Here is a 19677-nt window from a genome sequence, read left to right on the forward strand (position 1 = left end):
ATATTAAGCTAATATATAGTAAAATAAAAATATATTATACTAGAATTATATTATCTTTTTAGTAATTATTGACCAAATTTCTTTTTTTTTTTTCCACTTATATCTCTATTATAGTGGGTTTCAGTTAACTTAACTAGTAAAATCTTTGATGGTTAAATAAGAGATCTAGGGTTCAATCCCCGCCTACACCAAAAACCGATTGGTGTCTAGGTTTAATAATAAAGAGTTATCATCAAGAGTAGACGTCATAGGTTGAAACTCTCTCTCAAAAGAAATATCTCTACCATAAATATAATCCTAACTAGGCCCATGGTTGTAGTTTTCCCACCCACCTACATGTCACAATTTTTATTTGTGCTTTCTTATGTTTTATTCCCTCCACTCATTCCTTATTTTCTAGTCCTTTCTTTTTCTTTTCTTTTTTCTCCACCTTTTTTACATCCACACAATTAATCATTTTTATTTCCCCCCTCTCCTTCTTCACTTGTTTCTCTTGCTTTGTTTCATCTTTTTCCTTTTTCTTTATTTTGTCCACTGTAATCTCTCTCTCTCTCTCTCTCTTGTGTCCTTCAAAACATCAATTTTGCATGTATTTGTATACTCAAAGTCCGTTTGGAAATAACTTATTTAGCTGAAACTAAGAACTTTTTGCTGAAAATACTGTAAATAAAGCTAAAAGCTAGTTGAAATAATACAGTGAAACTCATGAATAGTACCAAAAAATGCAATAAGATTCATGAATAGTAGTAAAAATAAGCTGAATAATAAAAAAATTGTCTTTTCCAATCAATGCCAAATGTAACCTCGTGTTGTGCTGCAGTGACACTACCTTTTTGCCTCTTTTTTCCGTTCAGCATCTCTCACTCTCTCTTAGTTGTGATTTTTTTTTTCTTTGGGATTTAAGGGCTGGGCTTTTTTTATTTTGGTAAAATTGGTAAATTGGGCTAATTTTTGTAACTTTTGTGATACTGTTATTGGGCTTTTTTTTTTGGAGTATGCTATTTCTAATGGTGGCTAAGTGTAATTTTATTGAACCAAATTGCTAAATTATTACTTATATGCATATACTAGTAATTTTTTCCAAATTTTAGGAGGGCTACTTCCCCCCAAAGCCAAAGAATAGCTCTGTCCCTGTATATGACTATGTAGTGCAAAGGTTCTTTAACTTTTCGAAAGGATAAAAGCGCATTTTAATGTCATCAATGCAGTAAACCTTGGATGATTGTGAGATACTGGGAAGTTGAAAGCCAAAAGAAATAAATTTGAAAACAAAATCACAGCATGCATTTGTTAGGAGACACACTCAGGTTTGTTGCTTGGAAGGCAATTATCCTAACTGTTGGACCACCTCGGTGTTGTTGAAGGGCCTATTAGTGCTCTAAAAATATCCAACAAAATAATGAGACTCATGATTCACATCCCAATTAGAGGTTTCTGTTTTAGGCGAATAAAGGAAGGTTATTACTCTGTAGTATTTTCCTTCCCCTAGAAAATAAAAATCAATGGGAAAGTGGTGCTTACCATGAACCCGTTCCTTAAGACTCTCTTCTAAACATAGTTTACTTTCCATTTTGCGTTTTTGACGTCTCAACTTCATACACTTAGTTGACTGCCTTTCGGACCTTCGTTTTCAATGTTATTGGTATTGTTGCCAAATTTCCAATTATGCAAATTTTCTGTTATTTTGGGGCTATGGTTGAAAACTTATTCCACATGGAAGGTGGGTGTTTTGAAGAGGAAATTTTTGGATATGTTTTCTTTCTACTTTGATTGTGGTCAAACTTAATTTGCAAAACTTAATAAAATTTGCCAATGTTTAGATAGTTTTTTTCTTTTTAATGATTCTGCAATATCTCACTTATTTTGAGCTCGATTTGTGCTTGTGAGCAATCTTTTTAAAGAGAACTTCATCTTCTTCACATGGATCTCGATTTACCCTAATCAGATAAGTCAAATTTCGTTCAAACATTGGTGAATAATGGTTAAACCTGAAACTTCAAAATGTTCTAGAATTGAGATTTCGAGGTGGGCTTATGAAATTCAATGTTTTTGGGTGGATTCGGTTAACCTAGTCAAACTTGGTTAAACCAAGTCAAAGTGGGATGAACAAGGGTCTTAGATAGGCTTTGGCATTTTTAAGCCATAAAATTGGTCCTTTTACCATTTGATAAGGATTAACATAATCAATTTGCACAATTGTCTACAACTACAAAAGTTAGGCCCTTTTAAAACCCTTTTGTAGTTGTACTCTGGTTAGGTAATGTATTATAAATCTGGTTTAAAACATTAATATTATTATTTTTGTGTGTGTTTTAATAAGTATTATTGTTTACTTAAAAAAAAATTGCACAATTTTCAAAATATTTGGGATGCAATTTTTAGAAAGTATAATTTAGGATTTTTCTCGAACTAAAATAAAATAAATTATTTCAGCAAAATCAAAGGTAGAGAAATTACAAAATCATCAATCAGCAATATCCTCTGATTAACTCGCTCTTGTGTACCATTGGTAATATCCTGTTTCTTCATCTTATAAACGTGAATCAAAGACCTCACTTTTGAGGTAAATCATCACACCTATGGTTTAACTAATTGGGAAAGAAACAATAAGGCTCGTTTGGATTGGTCATGACTCAGTTTTATAACTCAAAACTCAAACTCAAATCTCATAACTCATAACTCAATTCTCCCTATAACTCCAAAACTCCAAAACTTTTGTTTGGTTACAAAACTGAGTTACATATCTCAGCTTCTAACACCACTTTTTGCCAAAGTGGTGGAGCCCACCCCATTGACAGTAAACAGAACTGCTTGGTTCCTCCCTGCATTCTAATTTCTGCTCTTCCTCCACTTCATATTCTCCCATCAAAAAACCCAGGAATGCATAATTGCTCGTAAAAATTGATCCCTCTCAAGACGAGCAATGCTGCACAATCAGCTAAGGAATCATGTCTTCTCCCCTCTGCAACAACGTCAACACTCCCTTCAATTCCAAACCCAAAAATCACCCAGAACAATTCTCCCTTTTCCCAGACAACCCTCTAAACAAAGCCAAAAATTCCCAAGGAAGTTTCAAACAAAATCCCTGCCCTGCATAACTCGAAAAGACACCAGAAAAATCTCTCCAACCATCAACCACACAAACCCACCTCCATCACAGCCCAAGCTTCAAGTCACAACTACAAACACAGAAAATCCAAACCCACCAACATAAAATCTTTAGATTGGCGATCCAAATTGCCAAATCCAAACCCATAGACACAGAAATCCCAAACCCAAACCCAGGAATCCTTAGATTGAAAACCAAAATCACGAAAATGAGGCATGAGTTTTTGTTTCTAGGTATAAATGTATGCATGTATGAAAATGGTAGAGTGGGTCTGAAGAAGAAAGAAAGAAAGAAAAAGAAAGAAGAAGAAGAACCAAAAAGTAAAAACATTGGAGTGGGTCTGAATAAGAAAGAAAATAAAGAAGAAGACGAGGAAAAAAAGAAGCCTTGGAGTAGGTTTGAAGAAGAAAGAAAGAAAGAAAGAAAGAAAAGGAAAAAAGAAGAAGAAAAAAGAAATTGCTGTTGGTGATTGATGTATGGGTCTGACTTGATAGTGATAAGTGGGGAGAGTGGGTCCTAAAAGTTTGGTTTTTTTACAACTTTGCCATCATAATTAGGGCTATCCGTGGGTTGGGTTAGCCCGGGTTTAGGCCTAATCCAGACTCAACCCGATTGGGTCAGGTCGTTGAAAAATTGACCCGCACTCACCCGAAAATAGGTCGGACCCGCCGAGTCGGGTCATCGGTTAGGATGGGTTGGATTCAACGGTTTGGCAGGTTTGGGCCACATATTAGGCCAAATTTGTAGATTTTCATGAATTTTATTATTTTGGGCATTTTTGGCCAAAATTATTGGGCTTTCTAAATTACAAGGTTTTAAAAAGTTTTTGAATCTTGTCATATCAAATTGGGCCTCTTTTTTACTTCATTTCTTTTAAAATGGGCTTTCAAGCTCTGCTTAAAGCAATATCAGTCCAAATTTACACTTCCCATAACCCACATATTGACATTTGGAAACCAAAAAAAAATACAAAGTAAAACCTGGGCACAATAGCAAACAAATAAAAACACACAAAATATCATTTCTTGTTAAACATCAATAGCATGTAAAACCTGGGCATTAATCAAACAAATAAAAACGCATAAAATACCATTTTTTTTACCACCTGTTAATCATCCACACATTACAACAAATATTTTTCAAATTGCCAAGCCTAAAGGCTTGGGCACTAGGCAGTACCTCAAAATTGCCTCAAAAAAACTTAGGTATATAAAAGTCAATCTGAACACATTAAACTTGCCAACTATTCCATACATCAAGTAAATTTCTAGAACCACACAGCAGCAAGCATTGCTATAAATACTAGAACATTTTCATAATTCCACATATATATATATATAGTAAGCCATAAAGGCAGCAGAGAAGGCAGTTATTGCACAAGTATGTAAGGCAGTAGGCAATATTCCCAGCAATATATATAATTAGTTACAATTATGAAATACTATAAGTATTTCCAAAAAATAGCTTCCCTAAAGCAGTAAAGAACTACTTTATTATCTATAGTTAACAAGTCTGTAACTTATAGAAAGGAAAGCCTACATAGATGCTAAGTTTTCCTTCCTATAAGCAAGAGTTCATGTATAGTTAGAAAAGTTATACATCTGTCCAAAAAATCTTCCAAAATATATCCAAAAAATTGCCTCCTATACAAAATGCAACCTTCCTTCCTCCTACAATACAAGGGGGGAAAATATTTATCAATAATATATAAAGACAAAGAACAAAACTACAGAATGACCAAAAGGGAAGTAACCAATATCAACAAGAATTACAAGGGCAGAAACATACCTGGTCAGTGATCATTCATCAATACTAACTGTGGTACAAGTACCACCTTTGCTTGAGTAGGAACTACAACTTGCTGTTGTTGTTGCTTGGTTCAAAACTAAAAAAGACAAAATTGAGGCAATAGATTAAATTTTGCTCAAGTATATAACACATTTAATAACACTTAATAGACAAGAAGTTTGGAAGTTAACCATATTACCTAAGTCATGAAATTTATCCTCCAATGCCTCCATCTCGTCCTTTGACTTACGAAAAGAAATTGGGACATGGGCTTGCAGCTAGTTTTGAGCACAAACAAGATTTTGAACCAAGAGAGGAGAGAGTGAACTTCGAAATGGGTCAAGTATGCGCATTCTGGTACTAAATGGTACCTATCTGAATTGGTTTTCCACCACTCCAAAATCTCAAATTTCACATCCATTCTACTCTCACAATTTTCAGCGAAATATTTTTCAATTTCCTTACTACACCCTATAGACTTCTCAACCTCAAAGAAATGCACATATCGAGAATTAACCGTCGCATATGGATTAGTACAACCAATTGTATCACCTTCTATGTATGTCCTCTCACTCTCAGTTGGTACTATCACATTTGGTGAATCAACACAAGAGTAATAATCATACAACCTATCCATGGTCTTCCTCACCAAATCAACCATCTCATTAGCCATTTCATCCCCATTGATAGGGACATTTTCAACATGAAAAGCACTTATAAACGAAAGGCTAAGAAGAGTAGACAGACTCTATAAGGTCGTCGGCTTTAAGGTGACGTAGGATCCTTAATAAGCTGACGGTACTTACAAGATAGACGACGACAAGGCCGATGGCTATATCTCATACTAACAAGAAGAAATGAAGTGACAACGGGCTACAAGACCGACGAGTTGGGTAGGCTGACGGTTCCAGCATGGCTACACGTGGTCCCCACGCGTGCTAGTATATGGAAATGCCTTGAGCATCACGTACCAAGGCCTTATTACGTGTCTTTCTCATATGGAAAGACACCCTATAATCATGGAAACCCTAATTCCAAATACCCTCCACAAGGAAAAATCCCCACTTTTAGGGGATCTCAATTCACTACTTACCACTATAGAAAAACTTGACCTCCTCTTTCCTCATCTTTCCTCAGGTACGCAGAAAATCTATAGCTCTCTCACAAAAGAGTTGATAGAGATTTCTCATTCGCTAACATGACCTTCGAAGGGTTTTTGGCCAGTACCACACTGGTGCCTTCTGTTGGTTCTATTGTTCTTATTCACAGGTACCCATTGGAATGACTTGGAGCCTATAACGTACTGACGATTTTAGCACATCATCAGTTGGCATCGTCTATGGGGATCTTTGACAACAATTCTAAGACAAAAGAGTTGCATGGTCTAAACGCGTTTAATGGCTACCATCAACCAGGAAACTGGGAATCCACCCAACACCCTGGAAAGGCAAATGCAAACCCTGGTTGCAGCAGTAGAGCAACTCACCCAACGTAACCAGGAGTTGGAACAACAACTGAACCAAAGGAACAAGCGACACCAAGAAGGCCCTCACGATGAACCAAATGCCAACGAGCAAAATGGTAGTCACCTACCTACAAGGAGCAGGCAAGAGAGGGAAGACCAAGAAGAGAGTACTCAGCAGAAGGAACGGTCCGGAAGACACTAACCGTTCCTCTGAAATAGAAGTCAATGCGATGCACATGGCCCAGGAGATGCAGATGATGAAAGAGAAGATAGACATAATGATGAACGCTATGAAGGGACGAGTATCTACCAACTTGGATGAGCAGGTCCACCAGACCAACTCCCCTTTCACCGCCAAGGTAACATCTTTCCCCCTCCCAATGAAATTTCGGATGCTGCAAGTAGAAACATATGACGAGTCAAGGGATCCATTCGACCACCTGGAGTCATTCAAAACACTCATGCACCTACAAGGAGCGCCAGATGAGATTATGTGTAGAGCGTTCCCTACCATGCTGAAGGGGCCAGCAAAGGTATGGTTCAGCAAGCTTATCCTAAACACAGTCTCCATCTTCAAAGAATTAAGTGGGCACTTTGTTACACACTTAATGGGAGGGCAAAGACACAGAAGGTCCTCCACTGCCATACTAAACATCAAACAACGAGAAGACGAAAGCCTGAGGTCGTACGTCACCCGCTTCATCAAAGAGGCCCTACTAAAATGTAGGAGATAAAAAAAATATTATAGTTAACGGAAGTATAAAAAGAACACAAGAAAATTACGTGATTCAATTTTGATGACCTATATTTACGGAGGAAACCTTTAATTCCTTAAGGACAACATCTTAAATATATGAGTAAAGGACAAATCACATGATACAATGAACCTAATATGGATATTTGTAGAAAACTAAACTGACTAACCATACATAAAATAAAGTTAATTGATTTGTAGTACAAGTATAATACTTTGCTTACACACCGAATATGATTGGGCTTGGGCCTTGATTATTGACCTTAAATATTTGTAAAAATACAAAAGACTTGTATTTATCCATTACATAAAATAATTTCTACTCATTTTAAGAGCATGATATCATAGAGAAAGAAAGGAAATATTACTAATAACATAAAATTCAACAAAACTTAATGTACAAATTATATAAATTATCTTGCAGTGGATCATTACAAAACAAAACTATAAGAAGCCGAAATGACTAGAGATCGATATTGAGAACAACTTTATGGTGATATTGAGCATATATCTAGTTTAGGCAAGCATATTATATTCTTCTTTTCATTTAGCATATAGGTGTTGTGCATGCTATATATATAAGGACAACAAATAGCATTTCTTGCTCATAAGCTAACAACTATTGGATTCTCCAAAAGCATACAAAAGATAGAATTCAGATTTCCTATTTATTCATCTTTTCAGAAATTATAAACTACATTCCCAACTATTTAATATGCCCATAAGAGAAATTGTCCTTGGTTTATGCTGTGTCCCTTATCTACAAGTCTACAACGATGCTTTCGCTTTTGTTCCTCTCTACCTTTCTTATTCAACCTTCTTTGAGCTCCATGATGGACCCTATCACCTTCTCTTTCCCCTCATTCAATTCCAAAAGCTGCAGCAATAGATCGCTTATTTGCATGGGTTCAGTGACTGCAGGCGATCGATACTTGAGCATTACACCTGAGCTACAAAACCAGGTTGGCCGGGTTCTATATTCCCACCCCGTGCTTGCATGGCCAGCCAATATCTCAACCATTTTCACTGTTAGAATTTCTGCCTTCCCGAATTCAACTGGTTCAGGAGATGGAATGGCGTTTATATTTGCACAAAATAATGATCCCTCGCCACCAAATAGCCAGGGTTTGTATCTTGGACTCCTTGATCGGTCAACCGAAGGTAAGTATATGGTAGAATAAAAAAACATATAGTTTACTATTTTAATGTTTGTGTTTGCATTAATTTGGAATAGAAAAATACATCAAACAAGCCTAGAATTGATAGTAAGACACCTAAAATTGATAAAAAGAACATTGACAATTAGGTAAATAGGTCATGTGGGGCCAGAGAATTTGTAATTCCAGCCCACTTTACATTAGGGCTCAAAGCCCACACCGAGGAGAGACGTTGTCGAGGACATGCAACGAAAGTCCAAATGGCCTAGGGATGTAGCCGAGGACAATCCTGTCCTTGGCATCCCAAAACTTAGAAGGAAAGAACGGCACACCATCAAAGGCATCTCCCAGAGTGCTCCCAGAAGAAAGGGCGAGTACAGTAGGACGCGCACGGGGGTACAATAGGACGCGCACGGGGGTACAGTGTAGGAGCGGTTCAAGGAAAAGCTGTCACCTCCGCATTGAATGCGCCAACAAACGTCCTGGCTGCATTAATGGGGAAAGGACCCCTGGACAGTGTGGTTTCGGTTACTACAACTAACAAAAGGTGGGGGAAGGCGGCTGATAGAACAAGCACTCGAGTAGTTACCTGCCTGATCAACAGATGGAAGGTCAGGATCAACTGAGAAGGGCTATATAATGTAAGAATTCATCCACGGGAAGAGGGGGTGAAGAGCATTATGTATCGTCTCTAGGACCATTGTAACCTAGCGTAAAAGGAATAATAAGAATATTAAGCTCCTCGGACGAGGTCCAAGGACTGGAGCCACCCAGGTCGTGCCGAGGAGAAAGTCTTCTTGGATAAGCTCAGTACACCCCTATGCGATCATCATGAACACCATGACTAACGATTGTCTGTTCACCAAGACCTAGCCTTTTAGCCCACTCTCTACAAATTTATTGTTTGGGCCTTTAACGTTCGAACCCAATACAAATTTGGGATCGTTACAAATTATTGAGTCCTTACAGATCATAAAAAAGGAAAATATTCTTACACATGTTATGTATTATACACTTACATATGCAATATTCATAATTTCACATATGTTCATATTTTTTATATTTTTTTTAACATGTTTACATGTAACATACAAAATAAGGGATGTGTACAAACGATGTATACTAACGAATGTGTAATAATCAATGCCAATTGACATTCTCATACTAATTAGTTGCGAGATTTTTTTAAATGATTTTTTTTTTTTGACTGAAGAAGGTTGTTTTTATGGATTTTTTTAATTTTGGTACATTGTTTTTATTTTATTTAATGATAAAACTTAGTTGTATATATTAGGAATTCCAATTAAATTCAAATTCATATTGCATTGAATTTAATCTCCTCTTTTTACAATGTTTTTTTATGCATAAAACTTGGCTGCATTGAAAATGAAACACAAATAGTAGTAGGGGAAAAGTTTTAGCTCCAAAATCTACTACTATGGATGAAAACAAAAACCAATTCTTGACTTCACTATAGACCTGGAATTTAAGCATATGCTAGCTCCCTAGAAGAATGAATTTGATCCAGACGGAAACCATATTGGCATTGACACAACAAGCATGACAAATCCAGCTGCTGCAAAGAGTCTTAACAACACTGACATTGACCTCAAAAGTGGAAGAGATATCAAGGTTCAAATTGACTACGATGGTTGGAAAAATATGCTTCATATTTCACTTGGATATTCTGGGAATCCATTAGTGACTGTTCTCGAACAATCAATAATCGTGTCTAACACAGTTCCAAACTCCGTTTTTGTGGGCTTTACGGCTTCAACGGGGCTCGTCTCAGAAAGCCATAAGGTCATTGATTGGGCATTCACATCAGTGCCATTGCCATTCCTTCCCACCAATAAAGGGTTTGAAAAAAAGGACAATATCAAGACCGTAGTGATCATTGTAACAACGAATTTCATGGTTTTGTTGGTTATATTGATCAGTTGCATGTTTCTTCCATCTGTTTTAAGAAAACTAAGGAATCAAAATCAGAGAGATCTGGATATAGAAAGTCGATCTAGGAATGCAGCAAATGCCCCTAAGATGTTTACGTACAAGCAGCTTTCAAAAGCTACTCGCAACTTCAGCAAGGAAAACTTGTTGGGTTAGGGTGGATACGGAAGTGTTTACAAAGGTATTATCTCGGTTCCTCCGAAAGTCATAGCTGTGAAGAAGATTTCGGCAAACTCAAAACAAGGTTTGTTCTACCTCTATTGCATTGTTTCTTGATTATATGCTTTTATAAGTATTATGATCCTCTCCCTTTGAAATGGATCTATTTCATAGTCCACGTAAGTATTATAAATCTAAAGATATATCTAGTATCACATCATTTAAATACACTATTAGATTTGTTAGAGATATATTAGCCCATTAGCATAGGCCCAAACCTAATTCTACTTTGTGTGCAAGCCAAGTCTCCTACTTGTACTAGAAGTCTATTAATCTAGGGTTTAGTTTACTATATATACACATGTTATTCCTCGGTGTTTTTCTTCGCTGCGTTCATCTTCTTTGGCTTCCTACTACTGCCATCAAAACTCTCCGGTATAGTCAAGCCACAGTTAGAAGTCGCATCAACACTGCAAGACCATTGCCTTTCTCAAACTACCGTCACAGAGCCAAACTTCATTCAAGGGATCTTCTCAACCTTATCAAATCTCAAGATTTCATCAAGCTTCTATCTTGAGTTTGAGAGAGGGTGTTAGAGATATATTAGCCCATTAGCATAGGCCCAAGCCTAATTCTACTTTGTGTGCAAGCCAAGTCTCCTACTTGTACTAGAAGTCTATTAGTCTAGGGTTTAGTTTACTATATATACACATGTTATGATTCATTATAACACAGGATTTGTATTACACTCTAATATATTATTGATATAGCTCTTTAGGGTTTCCTCCGTGGATGTAGGCCGTTAGGCTGAACCACATAACTCCCGTGTGTTACTGTATTCTATACTTTATACTTTCGCTTCCGCATCTATACTAGCATATTCAACATGGTGTATCAATACTAATATTTAACATGGTACAAGTAGGAGACTTGGCTTGCACACAAAGTAGAATTAGGCTTGGGCCTATGCTAATGGGCTAATATATCTCTAATAAGATTTATAAAATAAAATTTTAATTGTAAAATAGACAATCTCCAAAGGATTCTAACAAAATGCTACACCTTGAGTGGATCACATGTAATTTGAAACAATATTTAACTTGTAATTTAGTTCCTACGATTTATTGCAAATGATTCCTAAAATTTGTTTTTGTGTTTATACTTTTATTTTTTTAACTCTCTAAACTATAGGTGAAAGAGAGTACATGGCAGAAATATGAACTATAGGAGGCATGAGGCACAAAAATATTTTGCAACTCCAAGATTGGTGCCATGATGGAGAGAATCTGCTCCTAGTGTATGAATTTATGCCAAATGGTAGCCTAGACCGTTTCATAGGAAAGGAGTTTCTTAACTGGAGAACTAGGTACAAAATATTAACAGGGTTGGCCTCGGCATTACTGTACCTGCCCGAAGAATGTGGTAACCCTGTGGTTCATCGAGACATTAAGCCTAACAATGTAATGTTAGATTCTGATTTTGATGCTCGTCTTGGTGATTTTGGTCTCGCAAGAATGCTCCAAAATGATGCCTCAGTTACAACAACGCTATCTGGGACTCTAGGATATTTAGCACCAGAAATAGGTTACTCCAGAATCTGATGTGTATAGCTTTGGCATGGTAGTAATTGAAGTTGTGTGTGGGAAAAGAGCAAAGGGCATCATGAATGAACATAGCCTACTAGACCATGTATGGAATTTATATGGAGAAAATGTATTGCTCGAGTGTGTGGACCAAAAGCTCGAAGGCAAATTTGATGAGGAGCAAGTGAAGAGGACATTGATTGTTGGGCTTGCATGTTTGCACCCAGATTCCATGTTCAGGCCCAAGATGAGAAAAGTGGTGAATATTCTTATGAACCCAAACGAGCCCATAATGAACTTACCAGGAAATCATACTTATTGGTCTCTTCTAATTGTTCTACTTCTACTTCCACAACCACTAATTTTGGCTCTAACAGTGGCTCTACATTGCTTCAATCATCTATGGCATCGGTAGATGAGATTGAGGTCCAATATGACTTGCTGTGACATAGACATAATGAGGTCCAATAATGGCCCTTTCACAATTTACACATAATCTTTTTGTTTCCGCATGATCGATTCTCCAATGAAAGTATAGATCTGTACTTTATGTAAAATCTATGACTCTGTAATGCAAAGGTTCTTTAAGATGTCATAAGGATGCAAACGCATATTAGTGTCTCAAAGCCAAAAAGAAATACATTTGAAAACAAAATCAAAGCATGCGTTTGCCGGGAGTCGAACCCGGGTCTATTGCTTGGAAGGCAATTATCCTAACCGTTGGACTACAAATGCTGCTGTTATACTAGAGCATAATTGTTCTTATATAACTGAATTTACAGGAATTTAAGAAAAGCCAGGTTTAGGATGTTATTATCTACTCTGTAAACAAGACCCAAATAAACCCATGTGAGCTCCAAATGGCCGAACCCAAACTGCAATTTTCTCCATTAGGATTCAGTCCAAGCCTTTTGTGAAATCAGTAATGCAAGGAAAAGATCTTTTTCTAACTAGTTCCACTGTTTTAAAAACCGGACCGGACCGGCCGGTCCGACCGGTTCAACCGGGAACCGGGAGTCAATCCGGTCCGGTTAAATACCTCAAAACCGGTCAATAACCGGTCAACAACCGGAAAACCGGCCAAAAACCGGTCAAAAACCGGGGTTGAACCGGAAATTTCAAAAAAAACGGTTCTATGTCCGGTTCGGTTTTTAAAACCATGACTAGTTCAAATGAAATTTTGTTCCCCTCGCAAGAATAAAGGAAAACCCATAATAATAATAATAAATTTTTTTTTTTTGCATATATCACAAAATAACAAAAATATCCCCAAAGAAGTAGCATAATTGATTTATGAAAACTTGGCCAATCCCAATCTAAATCTAGCCAACTAAAATCGAGAGAGTGATTCCCAAAGCAACTAAAAATAGTTGGAGTTGGAAAATTTTCATTTCTAAAGTCCGTCACGTTGTTAAGATTTCAAATCTCTTCTCACTGGTAAAAAATTATTTTATGAAATGGTCTTCTAAGATATTTTTCTCACAAAATATATTGCGAAAGAAATGTCTCATATGACCGTCTTGGTTACAACTTACAACCAGTAACCACCTAAAATGGATAGCTACAACTCATACAAGCCAAGAGTATGAATGACTTATCATTTGGATATTCAACATGATGGACTCATTAGCACCATGTGAGTATTGCAAATTTTGACTGTCAATCACGAAAAATTGGAAGAAGGAGTTGAGGAACTGAGATAGAACTTATCCACTAGAAAAATATATCATCAAAAAAGAAAAAGAAAAAATCCATGGTGACAGAGAAGGTTAGGGACCTAGGGATTCCCATATGGTGATGCTGAGTGTTATCACGCGCACCAAGGTGAGAATAGGTCCAAATAGTTGGTTTTGACGTAGTAAATGTTCACCTAGAACTTCAAGCAACAACTATTTCCATAGATACATGGCAAGTAATGTTACCACTTTAATGTCCTAATAATATCCAACAAAATAATGAGCCTCATAATTTAGATTTTGGACTCTCTTTTGAATTCAGCTTAAAAGTGAAAATGGTAGGCATCGATCTTACTTGGGTAGGTGTGAGTTTTGAAATTTACTCTAAAAAACAAACCTAAAGTCCAATAAGGCCAACCATGAACCATCTAAAAATTGACACTTGGTCACCACAAGGACCCTAACAACCTGGAAAATTGTTGTTTATTCTCTACTTTCATTATTATAACAAGTCTTCACTTAACACAATTTTTAAATTTTCTTTTGAACCACTTGCACTGTTTCTACTCGTGTTGAAAGATTCTTGTAATGTTCCCTTCGTATGTTATGAATACTAGCAGCAAAAATAATCTAACCACTGACAGATAGAAGGTGTTACCTAAGTTAGAATGCAATCAAAAGAAACTCAAATAATGGAAAATTTAGATCCAAAGTCGTATTGGCGATATGTGAATTGACATGGCTGGAATATTTTATAAATATCTTGAAGAACCAACAATTTTTTTTTCTTTCATTTTCTAATATTGTATTATTAGTAAATGACCATAAAAATATTGTGATAATTACAGAACTGCCACATTTTCTTGTTCAAATCTTGCTTCTATTCCATCAAGTTTTTATTTTTAAACCGATTAAGAGTCATGCAATTCAATTAGTACTTTTTGATATTTTCAACATATATAATTAGGATTCAAATCTTCTCTCCTCAACTATCAAATTATCAAAAATAATAACAACAATAATGTAAATAATACTATTACCATATTTTATGACTTTTTTAGTTTAATGAGTACTTTTTTTTAAGAGAATTTCAACTTATAACGTTCATTCCTAATAATATCTTTATCATTAAACCAAAACACCCATTAATTTTTGGTATAGACGAACTTCAAATACCTTAATTAACCCTAAAAAATTTTACCGACTAAACATTTTCTGGAACCTAATTGATGGAAAACAGAGAAAGTACCCAGTCACCAAGAAAGCCAAATAAAATAGTTCAAGTCAAAGATAGTAATGAACTCCAGTTCCTAGTGCTACCGCTACGGCCCGTCACCCATCATAAACATAAACAATTAAAGTTATTAAACACATATCAATGGTCTAATTCCTTTACTGTGTAAGTAAACGTCACTTACGCTAATTGAAAATGTTGGATTTGTACGTACACGCAGAATGATGATTTTACTCATAAAAATATTTCAAGATCAAGATGCATTAGAGACTTGATTCTTTGTAAACAATAGTATTTATTAAAGGCACCCTTGATTTTTGTGTAAATGTTTATTAATGTTTTTTAATTTCTAAGAAGCACGTAGATTCAGAAACTTTCAACGTGTCTATGTCCAACAAGTGTTTGTATTTAACACGTTGAGTAACCCATACACATTTTTTTTTTTTTGGCTGAATAATAACTCATACACATATGTCATTATTCCTTTCACCTTATATTGTTATGTTAATCCTCTATTCTATTTTGAGAAATTTAAAATTGAAATCCTTTTTTAATAGTCTTTTTTTTTAAAAAATAAATAAATAAATTTCTTAATATACCCTTCAATTTATTTAAAAAACCAAAATACCCCACTTTCACTAAAGTTTAAATTAAAGAGGGTAGTGTTGAAAACCTATTCTTTATATATATATATATATATATATATATATATAACAATACATTAATTGATGTTCTATTAAAAAGTTTGATATTTTTTTTTTAAACATGCCTAACAAAATGAGATGGAATGAATATATATTTGAAGGAAAAAAATTATAAAAAATTCCTTTGATTGTAGAATTTTCTTAAAGAATTTTGATCGTTGTAATCTATTTTAAAAACTTAAAATAAATATAGAATGTGCCTATAAATAAATTAAATATATCTAAAAGATATATATATTAATTAATTATTGTATCCCCACAGTATTGTGTCTTAATTTCTTAATAATTGCTGTGTTACCGTGTCTCATATCATGCCATGGCCATTTTAGTATCCATATATGTCCATGCTGCTTAGATTTTTTGGGGTTTTGATGTTCCTTCAAATGTTAGTAAACACAAAACATTTTCGTATGTCAACGCATAAAATTACACTAAATTGTTTGAAAATATTTGTTACGATTTTAAAAATTGTAAAAAAATTTATGAGAAAAAGTGTTGAATGCATGCCTGCCAGGTTTTACCCCATTTTAACCCTTCTGTATGTAACTACTGTCACCTTCCTACATCATTGGTGGTCATTACCTATTCCCTAAATTTCTCTGTCGATCTAGCCACTTCTGCTAACCATCCTCACTATCTACTAGCTACCACTCGATCCTCCCTCTACTGGACCACCTTTGCCATTTTGCCCATCGCTGACAACCACTGGTTTTTGCCCATCAATTTCTGATCACCATTTGTTGTCAAACTCATTGTCACTAATCATTAGCAACTAATATTGTCATTGTCACTAATCATTAACACTAGAAAATTATTTTTTTGGTTCTCAAGCAAAAAATAGAAAACATGTAACCACTAAATATATTCTTTTAGAAAAATATTTTATGTTCAAATATACCAAACCTCAAATATTTAAATACATATTATCATGTAAATCAAGGGTCTAGAGTCTAGACAACCCGTGAACATACATAGTTGAAACAGTTTTCATAGTAGCAATACAATATTGTAGTGATTGAGTGGTATGAAAAGCCTCTTTTAGCTACAGATGCATCCAATAAATTTTAAATCCATAATTTTATCCTTCATCCCAATAAACTATTTTTTAAATATTATAATAATTGAGGCAGAAGAGATTTGAACCATGAATGTCTCTTTTAAAACATCAAGTATCAATTAATTGAACTATAAAACTCTTGACTATATCTCTATAAACTTGAACTAAATTTTTTTGGTTTTGGCATAAGAAGCTATTTTACTTTGAATGTAATGCATAATTAATTGGCTAGCTTAGCATATCTAATACATGAAATTGCACAGTGAACAAAATATAGACTTATTGTTACCATTTAATTATAATTAATCTTTTTTTTTTTTTTTTTACCTTGCAAAATGTGAAATCCAATTTTAAGAGGCTAGCAAAATCAACAAGAAATTGGGAAAGAAGTTTTTGGGTTGGCAATTATTATCGAAGTTGCCAATATAAAAATAATTGGTTACAAGTTGGACTAATTGGACCAAACCAATCTATGAACATGTGATACATTCATAAAGTGTTACATCTCTTGGTCTATATTTTTTATTCTTAATATGACATTTTATATATATATATATATATATATATCGATATTTAAGGGTAGGAATTTAAATCTCAAATATCTCTATTAAAAACTTCAAAAATATTAATTAATTAAGTTATGAGACTTTTGGCTTAATATGACAATTTTTTTAAAGTCATATAATTCATGACTAAAGCTATGATTAGGTTAGGTAACATCACTGTTTTAAAAACCGGACCGGACCGGCCGGTCCGACCGGTTCAACCGGGAACCGGGAGTCAATCCGGTCCGGTTAAATACCTCAAAACCGGTCAATAACCGGTCAACAACCGGAAAACCGGCCAAAAACCGGTCAAAAACCGGGGTTGAACCGAAAATTTCAAAAAAAACGGTTCTATGTCCGGTTCGGTTTTTAAAACCATGGGTAACATAATATCCTAATATACATTCCACCAACCTAATATACATGCCGCACTACAATTGAATTTGTTGTGGACATTGGTTTATGGCGAAAAACACATTTTGATCCCTATATTTTCTCACGATTCCTACTTTGGTCCCTAAATTTTATTTTTACCGCTTTTAGTCCCTGTTTAGAAAAACGCCTTCTGTTTTAGTCCTTTCCGTCAGTGCCGTTAAGGCATTGACCTACGTGGCAAACGGAATTATTAAAATAATAATAAAAAATTTTATTTTGTCATTAAAAAATGCCAAGTCAGCATTTAAATTTAAAAAAATAATTTATTAAATTTAACTAAATAAAAAAATAAAAAACATAAATAAAAATAAAAAATCACATTTATCAAGATTGAAGTGTGTCTTTGAGTAAGAACAACAAGAACACTAACTCAGATTTAAGTACACAAACCCAGAAATTAAAATTTAAAAATTAAAATTTTCAAAATCATCATTTTCTCAACCCAGCAAAATCATCAAATCCTAAAACTCCAAACTACCAAATCAATCCAAAAATACCTCACAACCAATCCAAACAAAAAAATCTCAAACTCAGAAAAACCCATCAACCACCACGTATCTCAAACTCAGAAAAACCCATCAACCACCACGTCTGAAGCAAGCCACGAATCCAGGGACAATCACAGTGACCAAACCCAGATCGGAACCACCAACCACCACCACGCTGACCCAAATTGGAACCACAACCTAACAAAAATTAACCCATGAAACCCCCGAATTTAGAACATACACCGTGGCCCACTCACAACAAACACAATCAACAAACACCCCCCCCCCCAAAAAAATCCAAGACCAGCGACAAAAGCCAAATGCGAAAGAGGGAGAGAAAGAGAACTACCGCCGTCATGCCGCCGCCTTGGACCTGATCTGGTCGGACTGATGGGTTCACGATGGGCCGATGGTTTTCAGGTGGATGGGGACCATTGAGGTCCGATTGGGCACTGGTTCCAAGAGTGTGAGATTTAGAGTGAGAAATAGATCGACGAGGCGCGCCACCGTGCTACGGAGAGCGTCTCGACGAGGCGCGCCACCACGGCGTCGTGCGTGCGCTGCGTCAGCGGCCATATGCTGAACACTAAGGTGTTGGTATTTGAGAGAGAAAGAGAGAGTCATGGATCTGAAAAGAAAGATATGGAAATGTTGTGTTGTGTTGGAAGAAAAACAAAGACAAATAATGGATCTGGACACCGTGGAAGTGTTGTGTTGTGCTGGTTTTATTTTAATTTTTGGGGTATGTGTTTTGTGTTTGTTTTTATGTTTAATTTTTTGTTCAGGTTTAATTTGATGTCCTTATTTTTTGGGTTTGAGATTTTTGAATTTTAATTTTGTGTTCTTGTGTTCTGGGTTTGTGTACTTAAATCTGGGTTAGTGTTCTTGTTGTTCTTACTCAAGACACAATTCAATCTTGATAAATGTGATTTTTTATTTTTATTTCTGTTTTTTATTTTTTTTATTTAGTTAAATTTAATAAATTATTTTTAAAAATTTAAATACTGACTTGACATTTTTTAATGACAAAATAAAATTTTTTTTTATTATTTTAATAATTCCGTTTGCCACATAGGTCAGTGCCCTAACGGCACTGACGGAAAGGACTAAAACAGAAGGCGTTTTTCTAAACAGGGACTAAAAGCGGTAAAAATAAAATTTATGGACCAAAATAGGAATCGTGCGAAAATCTAGGGACCAAAATGTGTTTTTCGCTTTGGTTTATCTGATATAGTTATTGAAGGTGACTGTGTACAGGTGATTAATGCTATCAAAGCTGACAGGAGTAATTTGTCTCGGCTAGGCCATGTTTTTAAAGATATTCAGGTGTTGATTTCAGGCCTGAGGTGGGCAGAAGTTCGTTGGGTGAAGAGGAGCGCAAATCTGGTTGCCCATAGTTTAGCGCGGTATGCAAAAAATATTTCAAATGATGTAATCTGGTTGGAAGATGATCCATCACCAGCTCTTGAACCTCTGTTTCATGACTGTTTAACTATTATGGAATGAAAGTTTGGTTCCAGTTAAAAAAAAAAATAAAAAAAATAAAAAAAATAAAATAAAAAATCAGATGCAG

The 19677-nt window shown here is 35.3% G+C and overlaps 1 non-coding gene and 1 pseudogene across 1 annotated transcript; one reads left to right on the forward strand and one right to left on the reverse strand.

Annotated features, from left to right (window-relative positions):
• The first annotated feature begins 5847 nt into the window (after window positions 1-5847).
• On the forward strand, window positions 5848-12583 carry LOC115961228 (annotated as a pseudogene).
• A 45-nt stretch (window positions 12584-12628) lies between these two features.
• TRNAG-UCC lies at window positions 12629-12700 on the reverse strand. The gene has a single exon. It is a non-coding gene; the product is annotated as a tRNA-Gly (tRNA).
• Between the last annotated feature and the right edge of the window lie 6977 nt (window positions 12701-19677).

Source organism: Quercus lobata, chromosome 2, assembly GCF_001633185.2.
Source record: "Quercus lobata isolate SW786 chromosome 2, ValleyOak3.0 Primary Assembly, whole genome shotgun sequence".
NCBI classification, from domain to species: domain Eukaryota; kingdom Viridiplantae; phylum Streptophyta; class Magnoliopsida; order Fagales; family Fagaceae; genus Quercus; species Quercus lobata.